The 9,273-nt window shown below is 39.9% G+C and overlaps 1 long non-coding RNA gene across 1 annotated transcript; it reads left to right on the top strand.

Moving 5' to 3' along the window:
• Positions 1-7,845: 7,845 nt before the first annotated feature.
• Positions 7,846-8,889, top strand: LOC135077667 (uncharacterized). The gene is made up of 2 exons (XR_010258487.1): positions 7,846-7,968; positions 8,763-8,889. It is a non-coding gene; the product is annotated as an uncharacterized LOC135077667 (long non-coding RNA).
• The last annotated feature ends 384 nt before the right edge of the window (positions 8,890-9,273 follow it).

Consider the following 9,273-nt stretch of genomic DNA (forward strand, 5'->3'; position numbering starts at 1 on the left):
AAAGTGCTGTGATTGGCCAGAAGGCGTGCCTTATGGCCAATCAATGGCCGCGTGACGTGACGCACACTTTGAAAAAAGCAATTATAGAGAAGAAAGATAAAATGGAGTCGATAAGATATCGATACTTTAAATCCTGGGGGCAAGGCTCGAAATTGGTTTAAAAAATGCTTGTATGAAAACCTTTTTATTATTATACGTTATTATTATGTTCTTTAACGATTTTTGCATAAAGGAGTCAGTTCCATTTTGTATGGACGAAAAACTCAGAATCAATTATTGGGACTAAATGAAGTTACCTTATATTAATTTACCCCAACCAAAGCTCAATGTCGTTATCGATGGAGTATAGAAGTTATAGACTGACAAAGTAGTTAAAGTATGAAAAGTCATGGGTTAAGTAGGTACTTGCGATTTTTACCAGTATTTACAATATTGGTAATATATTATTATTTACTTTAATAATAATAACAGGATCACTGTAATTATTATTAACTACTATCGCGCATTAACTTTTTAATTATGGCGAAATTCGTACCGCCTATGTTTATCAAAAATAATGCCTATATTAGGCTTTCAACTAGCTCTTATAGTAATTACATAGTTGACAGTTACTAATCCCTTCTACTATTGTTATTATTTTTGTAAAAACTTAAAAATCGCAAGCAACTCATGATTTTTTCATTCAAAATTAGAAAATAGAAAATAATAATTTACTTCTATTTATCGATAATAGGAAACCGTATTAGAACACGAGCCCTGCACTATGTTACGACCGGCACATGCGGCCGTACTGTGTATTTTCACGCGTCAGTGGATATCGGAAGAAATAAAATACATTGCGCAGTAGTTACGCATGACATAAAGTGGTTGCTAACTAAATCGTCAATGTACAACGTGTTTGAATTTTTATCACCACTAATTTCGATATCGCAGTAAATGTCACGGCACTGAATTCGTTCTTAAAAATGTTAATTTTTTTTTATTTATAAGCAAAATACCAATGGATTTGCAATACTTACATGTGGTAAATGACTTCATTGTTCCTGTAGTTCTTCGTTTCACTTATGTTATTGCACGTTACGACGCATTATCCAACAATATCGGAGAACATTTCCTCAGTACGACTCTCAGATCATAGAAAGAGAATAGATATGAAGTCGCGCGTAACTACAACGAGAACCAGTGTCCCCACATTTCCCCCACCACAGCTCCCACACACACATTCAACTGTGTAAAAACAAAGCGACTGAGAGTCTACGACAACATGTGCAACCGGCTTAAAAGTGCTGTGATTGGCCAGAAGGCGTGCCTTATGGCCAATCAATGGCCGCGTGACGTGACGCACACTTTGAAAAAAGCAATTAGAGAGAAGAAAGATAAAATGGAGTCGATAAGATATCGATACTTTAAATCCTGGGGGCAAGGCTCGAAATTGGTTTAAAAAATGCTTGTATGAAAACCTTTTTATTATTATACGTTATTATTATGTTCTTTAACGATTTTTGCATAAAGGAGTCAGTTCCATTTTGTATGGACGAAAAACTCAGAATCAATTATTGGGACTAAATGAAGTTTAAAAAACCTTATATTAATTTACCCCAACCAAAGCTCAATGTCGTTATCGATGGAGTATAGAAGTTATAGACTGACAAAGTTTGTATGAAAAGTCATGGGCTTAACCCATGACTTTTAGGTACTTGCGATTTTTACCAGTATTTACAATATTGGTAATATAACTATTATTTACTTTAATAATAATAACAGGATCACTGTCATTATTATTAACTACTATCGCGCATTAACTTTTTAATTATGGCGAAATTCGTACCGCCTATGTTTATCAAAAATAATGCCTATATTAGGCTTTCAACTAGCTCTTATAGTAATTACATAGTTGACAGTTACTAATCCCTTCTACTATTGTTATTGTTTTTGTAAAAACTTAAAAATCGCAAGCAACTCATGATTTTTTCATTCAAAATTAGAAAATAGAAAATAATAATTTACTTCTATTTATCGATAATAGGAAACCGTATTAGAACACGAGCCCTGCACTATGTTACGACCGGCACATGCGGCCGTACTGTGTATTTTCACGCGTCAGTGGATATCGGAAGAAATAAAATACATTGCGCAGTAGTTACGCATGACATAAAGTGGTTGCTAACTAAATCGTCAATGTACAACGTGTTTGAATTTTTATCACCACTAATTTCGATATCGCAGTAAATGTCACGGCACTGAATTCGTTCGTAAAAATGTTTAGTTTTTTTTATTTATAAGCAAAATACCAATGGATTTGCAATACTTACATGTGGTAAATGACTTCATTGTTCCTGTAGTTCTTCGTTTCACTTATGTTATTGCACGTTACGACGCATTATCCAACAATATCGGAGAACATTTCCTCAGTACGACTGAATCGCGACTAACCTGGCGTCGCGGGCGATGTTCGTTTCTGGGCATATCGCGGAGACACGCGCCACGCCCCCGTTTCACATCTATTCCCTTCTATGATCTGAGGTACGACTGAATCGCGAGTAACCTGGCGTCGCGGGCGATGTTCGTTTCTGGGCATATCGCGGAGACACGCGCCACGCCCCCGTTTCACATCTATTCCCTTCTATGATCTGAGGATCTACCTATATCATTGATGAAATAATTTATTTAATATTCTACGAGTGTAATTTAAACGAAACCTAGTACATTTTGATTTTTCTCGTTTCCAGGCTCTTCTGGTCCAAACCATAATGTCAACGCTGACCGGCCATGCAATCCGAAAAATCACTTGGGCCTTTTTGATTTTTATTTGCTTTCTGTTCTGCTTTATTGGAATCATATCGCTGTGCACACAGGTAAATAATTACTTTTACTTGTTTAAATCCTAAGTAATTAATACTTAATATGAGATAATATCTTTTTTATGCTCACTTGTAGGTAGGTACTCAGGTGAGTATAAATGATAGCTACCTACCTATAACTGCAACATTCACCAGTTCTCGTCATTGTATTAGCCACAGCGAGTGACAGGACTTTACGCTACACAGTGACGCCAAATGTAGAGCGTTAATACAGCAGCCCTTGTTTGTTTCTCAGTCAAATGACCTCCACTGCTGGACAAAGGCCTCCCCCAAAGATTTCCAAAACGATTGGTCCTATGCTGCCCGCATCCTGGTATTATCTGCAACTTTCACCAGATCGCCGGTCCACCTAATGGAAAGCCTGCTCTCATTACGCGCGGACATTTTCTGTCCCAGCGGCCATCAACTCTACGAGCTATGTGCCCCGGCCTCATTGGCAAAAGTAATGTAGGTTTCGAAGCTGAAGTCCTACTTAATGCTGAGATTTATTTAAACCGAATTTAAACCGCCTCTGTGGTCTAGTGGTAAGACCACCTGCTTAAGACGCAGAAGTCCCGGTTTCGATTCCCAGTGGGGGCAGATTTTTCTGTTCGGTTTGGTTGGTGGTAGGGCTTTTTCTAAGACCGCCTGGCTAGCTAACCAACATCTTACCTAAGTCTGTCGCCATAACAACAATGTTAACAGCATTGTTGTGTTCCGGCAGTTAGAGGTAAGATAGCCAGTTCCTCCGTGGTTGAGGATTCCGGGTGAAGCTTGCTTCCATCTTCGGCCTGATCATCACTTACCATCAGGTGAGATACAGGCCAAGAGCTTCCTCGTTGTGGATTTAAAAAAAAAGATGATTTACAATGATTTTCATAATAAGTAATTATCTCACAATAATCTACATTTACACAGGGCGGCCTATACATCCTGAACTTCCTAATGGACTGGCCGGTATCCAAGCCTCGCACGCTGGTAGCGGCCGCTGTAGGCGTGGTCGTGAGCTACGTGTACGGACAGACCACGTTCTGCGAGGACGTGTACTTCGCCGTGGGGGAATATCCGGGGGTGTTCGTCAGGGTTTGCTGGGCGCTGTCGCCTGTATTGCTTGTGGTAAGATTTGATATGATTTGAGTAGAAGTAGCTTTAAGGAGTAACTGCCGAAATTCCAGCGACTTGGTGTCGGCGGCTTTATTCAAAAAGAATCGTGTCGAAGACTTGCGTATGTGCTCATTTGCCTGGCGAGACTCGAAAATTCGTTCGTTTCAGCCAAATGACCAAGGATTTTTACGACTTCTTCTGCGCTGCCCGCATCCAGGAACTTCCCGCGACATTCACCAGATCGTCGGTCCACCTAGTGGGAGGTCTCGCAGCTCGAAAATACACATCCTAAGCTTCCTAAAGGCCTATTCAGACCTAAGCGGTATTCGCTACCGTCTGCGGCAGAGAAAACCCAGTGGCTGTATGCGGTAATAATACTGTTCAGACCTAAGCGGTATTCGCTACCGTCTGCGGCAGAGAAAACGCTCTAGCCGCGGTACTTGATACTAAATACCTGAGCGAAACCCGCGCGGTATGTACCTCTACCCACAGCGGCAGCGAATATCGCTCAGGTTTGAATAGGCCTTAATGGACTGGCCGGTATCCAAGCCTCGCACGCTGGTAGCGGCCGCTGTGGGCGTGGTCGTGAGCTACGTGTACGGACAGACCACGTTCTGCGAGGACGTGTACTTCGCCGTGGGGGAATATCCGGGGGTGTTCGTCAGGGTTTGCTGGGCGCTGTCGCCTGTATTGCTTGTGGTAAGATTTGATATGATTTGAGTAGAAATAGGTAGTTACTTTACGTCTGTTGCTTTAAGGGGTAACTGCCGAAAGCCTGACGACTTGGTGTCGGCGACTTTATTTAAATGGAATCATGTCGAAGACTTGCGTATGCGCTCATTTGCTCGAAAAGGACATTGTCAGAAACCGCCTTAGATTCCTGGGCACAGCAGTAAAGTATCAAAATTAATCTCTTACTTTTTGAATACTTAAATATTAATTAGATTGTAACGGACACTTGAGGATTAAAAAATGAAATAATAAAAGTATTTTATATGTATTCCATAATACTATGACGACATCCGGACATTTTAGGGCGTGGCCTGCTCCATATCCTATGAAGTTCCATAATTTGTGTCGATAAAATCTATGTAAAATCGGCACAAGGCAATGCCGTACTTCATTGTTAGGAATCCATGTAATAGTGATGTTGACTGCGGTCATCATAGACAATAAGATACCGATCTTGTAAATAAAATAAATCGTCCAAATTGCTACAGTATGACTAGATTTTAATTAAAAGTTAAAAATATATTGCACGATACTACAAGAAGCTATCTAATGTGTCCAACTGGTCGAAGGTCATGAATAAAATAAAAAGAATTGTGATCATAACACTGATATAGACAATGACAACAATATGGGATCATCTTTAATATATCTGTTACAGTTTCAAAATTCGATGAAAAATTCAATGCCGCTTAAAGTGAGAGAAATGTCTAAAGTTCTAATAGAATTGAAAGTTTTATTCGCTCAAAATGCTTATAACAATAATTGGTAATACATTTCAAATATTAAGTACCTTTATAATGTATCTGTTACGGTCAAAGTGATAAATGTGAAAATTATGAATAATCGCCGGTTATTATGAATAATTACCGCATGATTTGGTAAATGTGATTAATATGAGGTCATTTATGTGTGTATAAAACTAAATAGGCGGCTTAGGGGTGGCCCAAGGGCCACCCCCGCCGCACCTTAACCTATTTTTCACTTTAAATCAAAACATTATGTTATAGGCATCATGGAAAAGTAATATTATGCAAGAAACATTCCAAACTCATTATGCCAAATTATATTAATATATGATATTAAAACGTTCAACAGTTTGGCTGTACACGAGCACGTACACAAGATGTTGTTCTCTTTTACGAAATTTGTTAGTACTAAGGTTGAATTGTTAAATAATCACTGTTAAATGTGATTAATTTATCACTTTTACCGCGACTGTCGGTGATTATTCATAATAACCGGTTATTATTAATAATTTTCAATTTATCACATTAACCGTAACATATCGATAGAACCAAAATGATATCCTCTCAGCTTGGAAAGGGAAAACCCAGGATTGGGGGAGCGCTCCAGGCAATTTTTAGAACATTTCATAGGTGGTAGTAAATAATATTTATTTTATTATTAAAATTGAATATTTTGATATTGATAAAATTGAATATATCTTTCGATTCAAATACCGAATATTTTTCAATCGATAATAATTATCGAGAATTGTTAATAATATTCAATTAAAAGTTGTTCAATCCCTAGTCATGCATAGACTAAGACGGTAACCATGGAGATAGTTAGTTTGGTAAGTCACGTGTTAAATGTCAAGAGTGGAAAGTAAACATAGGATTCATGTTATTTATTTACGTGCAAAATGTAAGTAAGTAAATCATAAAAGTGGAACGCCGAGCTATTTCCAAAACCCGTCTAATATTATAATACAATTTGGCTGCGACAACTACAATACAGAACATCTCCCAAATCGATGTGCATAAAATAATATAATACAATACTAGTAAGTAAGAGGTTATGATAACAATATTGCTATCAATAAGTTTATATAATTGGTCCGCCAGGAATAATTGTTCTTACATAAAGATTTGTGTCATTTAGAACCTAGAAAGTATTATTTCGGCACTGTTGATCTAACGGCGAACAATGTATGGAGAACGAACATTGTCCTTTGTTCGTTTCAGCCAAATGACCAAGGACTTTCACAACGACCTCTTCTGCGCTGCACGCATCCAGGAACTTCCCGCGACATTCACCAGATCGTCGGTCCACCTAGTGGGAGGTCTCGCACGCTCGAAAATATACATCCTAAACTTCCTAATGGACGGGCCGGTATCCAAGCCTCGCTCGGTGTGGTCGTGAGCTACGTGTACGGACAGACCACGTTCTGTGAGGACGTGTACTTCGCCGTGGGGGAATATCCGGGGGTGTTCGTCAGGGTTTGCTGGGCGCTGTCACCTGTGCTGCTTGTGGTATGTCTATGCTTTGATATGCGATCAAGTTAACTGCGCACATTGCCGCCGTGACGTCACATCGACGCTCTGGTACGGACGGGGGTGTGCGGGTAAGTGGGAGGGAGTCGCATTCTAGCGAGATGTGCAGTTAGCTCCATCGCAACAAGTCGCTGCGTAGTCTTAACACTTTATACTGACATGACTGGGCTATAATAACAGGCATAATAGTGGATGGACAGACATATTGCTGAGTCTTACCTCGGAATAAAATTAATGTCATTGCCAGGATGTTTACTCCTTTGCAGCTTTATTGATGCATAGATTGTTCCTTCTTTTTCTTAGTCGTTTCGCTCTTGGCAGTGCGGTCACGTTGAAGCGTTCACGTCGTTTGTAGAGGCGGTTATAGACCCAATATACTGAACATTGACAGCGGGGCGCCACCGTCAATACCGGATTGCTAGTGCCGATTTTTGCCATGTTGGAAACTATCTAGTATAACGATGGTGGCGCCCCGCTGTCAATGAGTTTGTTGGAACAGTTCAGTAAAGGTCATTTAAACAGCTCGACACACGATCTCCCACCATTTCTCCCTGTTCGCTGACTGCCACTGACTGGTTTATCTAAATATATAAAAGGAGAAACTGACTGACTGACAGATCAACGCACAGCCTAAACAGATAAACGTAGGCACTTGAAATTTGGCAGGGACGTAGCTTAGGTACCGTAGAGGTGCACTAAGAAAGGAATTCCCGAAATTCCCACGGGAACGGGAATTATAGGGAAAATCCTTTTGTATGAAAAAATCTAAACCGCGTAAGATATATGAAGGGGGTAAAACGGGATCCACGCGTACGAAGTCGCGGGCGGCCGCTAGTGTTCAGTTAAATTCCTAACGAATTGATAATGTCCCCCCATTGTTTCCTCAGATAATGTTCATAGCCAGCATGGGATCATGGCCAGCGGGCGCGGCGGCGGGCTGGATGTTGGTGGCGTTGGCACTGGCGCCACTTGTGCTGGTCATATTGTTCTATGCCGTCTTCAAGTGCCGCGTCAGGGTAAGCAAGCGTTTAGACTAGGCGCAGACCACCGATTTTTTGTCGGCCAATGGTTTAGCCGGGCATGTATGGAAGTTGCGCACATTACACAGATATAGTTCCAAAATACTGAACTGTCCTATAGTTCCAAAATACTGAACTGTGCTGTGCATGACATTGACAGCGGGGCGCCACCGTCTATACCGGATCGCTGGTTCCGATTTTTGCCATGTTGGAAACCATACAGTTGAACGATGGTAGCGCCCCCCTGTCATTGAGTTTGGTGGGACAGTTCAGCGTGGGTCATCTATATCCATGACATTGACAGTGGGGCGCCACCGTCAATACCGGATCGCTGGTTTCGATTTTTGTCATGTTGGAAACCATATAGTTGAACGATGGTAGCGCCCCCCTGTCATTGTAAGATGTACCTACTAACCTAGTAATTATGTATCTTGGTTGGAGGCCTGGTGCTCTAAGATACAGGCAGGATTCTGCCTAGTTTAGACACCAGTCTCCCACAGACAAATGTATCAAACTAAATTTAAGACTAGTTTTAAGAATCTGTTTGTGGAGAGAAAATAAATATATTTATTATTATTTATTTAATTGAGTTTGGTGGGACAGTTCAGCGTGGGATCGGCCAATTGTTCATACAAATTAAAATTGGGCCCAACTATCGGCCAATTAAAAGTCGGTGGTCTGCGCCTAGGCTTAGGCTTATCCCTTTATGCTATGAGGTTACAAACTGATGTTTGTCTTTATAAAATATGTAATTATGGTTCTTATTATAATTTGACTGTCCTTTGTTTCAGAATATTGTGGGGACTGAAAAATAAATTCGAAGTCCTGTGTGAAACTATGTAATTTGGAAGATTGTGTTAATTTATAATATTATGAAGACTGAACTGTATTCAATAAAACATTAAACTTTCTGAATGACACCATATTTTATTCACAAAATTTTCATAACACCAATTTGTTACCAACATAAAGGATTATTTTTATAATTAGTCATACACACATATGCACATACAGTCCTATCAACTTAAGCTGAGAATTGCATTTGTGTGAGTGATCGCCAAAAGTACCGTTAGTAAAACACATACAAATAAAATTAATGTTTTATTAAAAGGAAGTCTATAAAACACTTGCTACCAATTGGGCCGATGTAACGACACTTGACACATCCTTTTAATTAAATAAATAAATAAAAACAGGTCCTCGCTTAGCATATGCCAAGGCACGAAGTACCTCGACGCTGATATTCTGCGAGCACCGTTTATAGAGCGGGTGTCCAGCCAGCCTTACAAAATACAACAAAAA

The sequence above is a fragment of the Ostrinia nubilalis genome, chromosome 13 (assembly GCF_963855985.1).
Source record: "Ostrinia nubilalis chromosome 13, ilOstNubi1.1, whole genome shotgun sequence".
Taxonomy (NCBI): domain Eukaryota; kingdom Metazoa; phylum Arthropoda; class Insecta; order Lepidoptera; family Crambidae; genus Ostrinia; species Ostrinia nubilalis.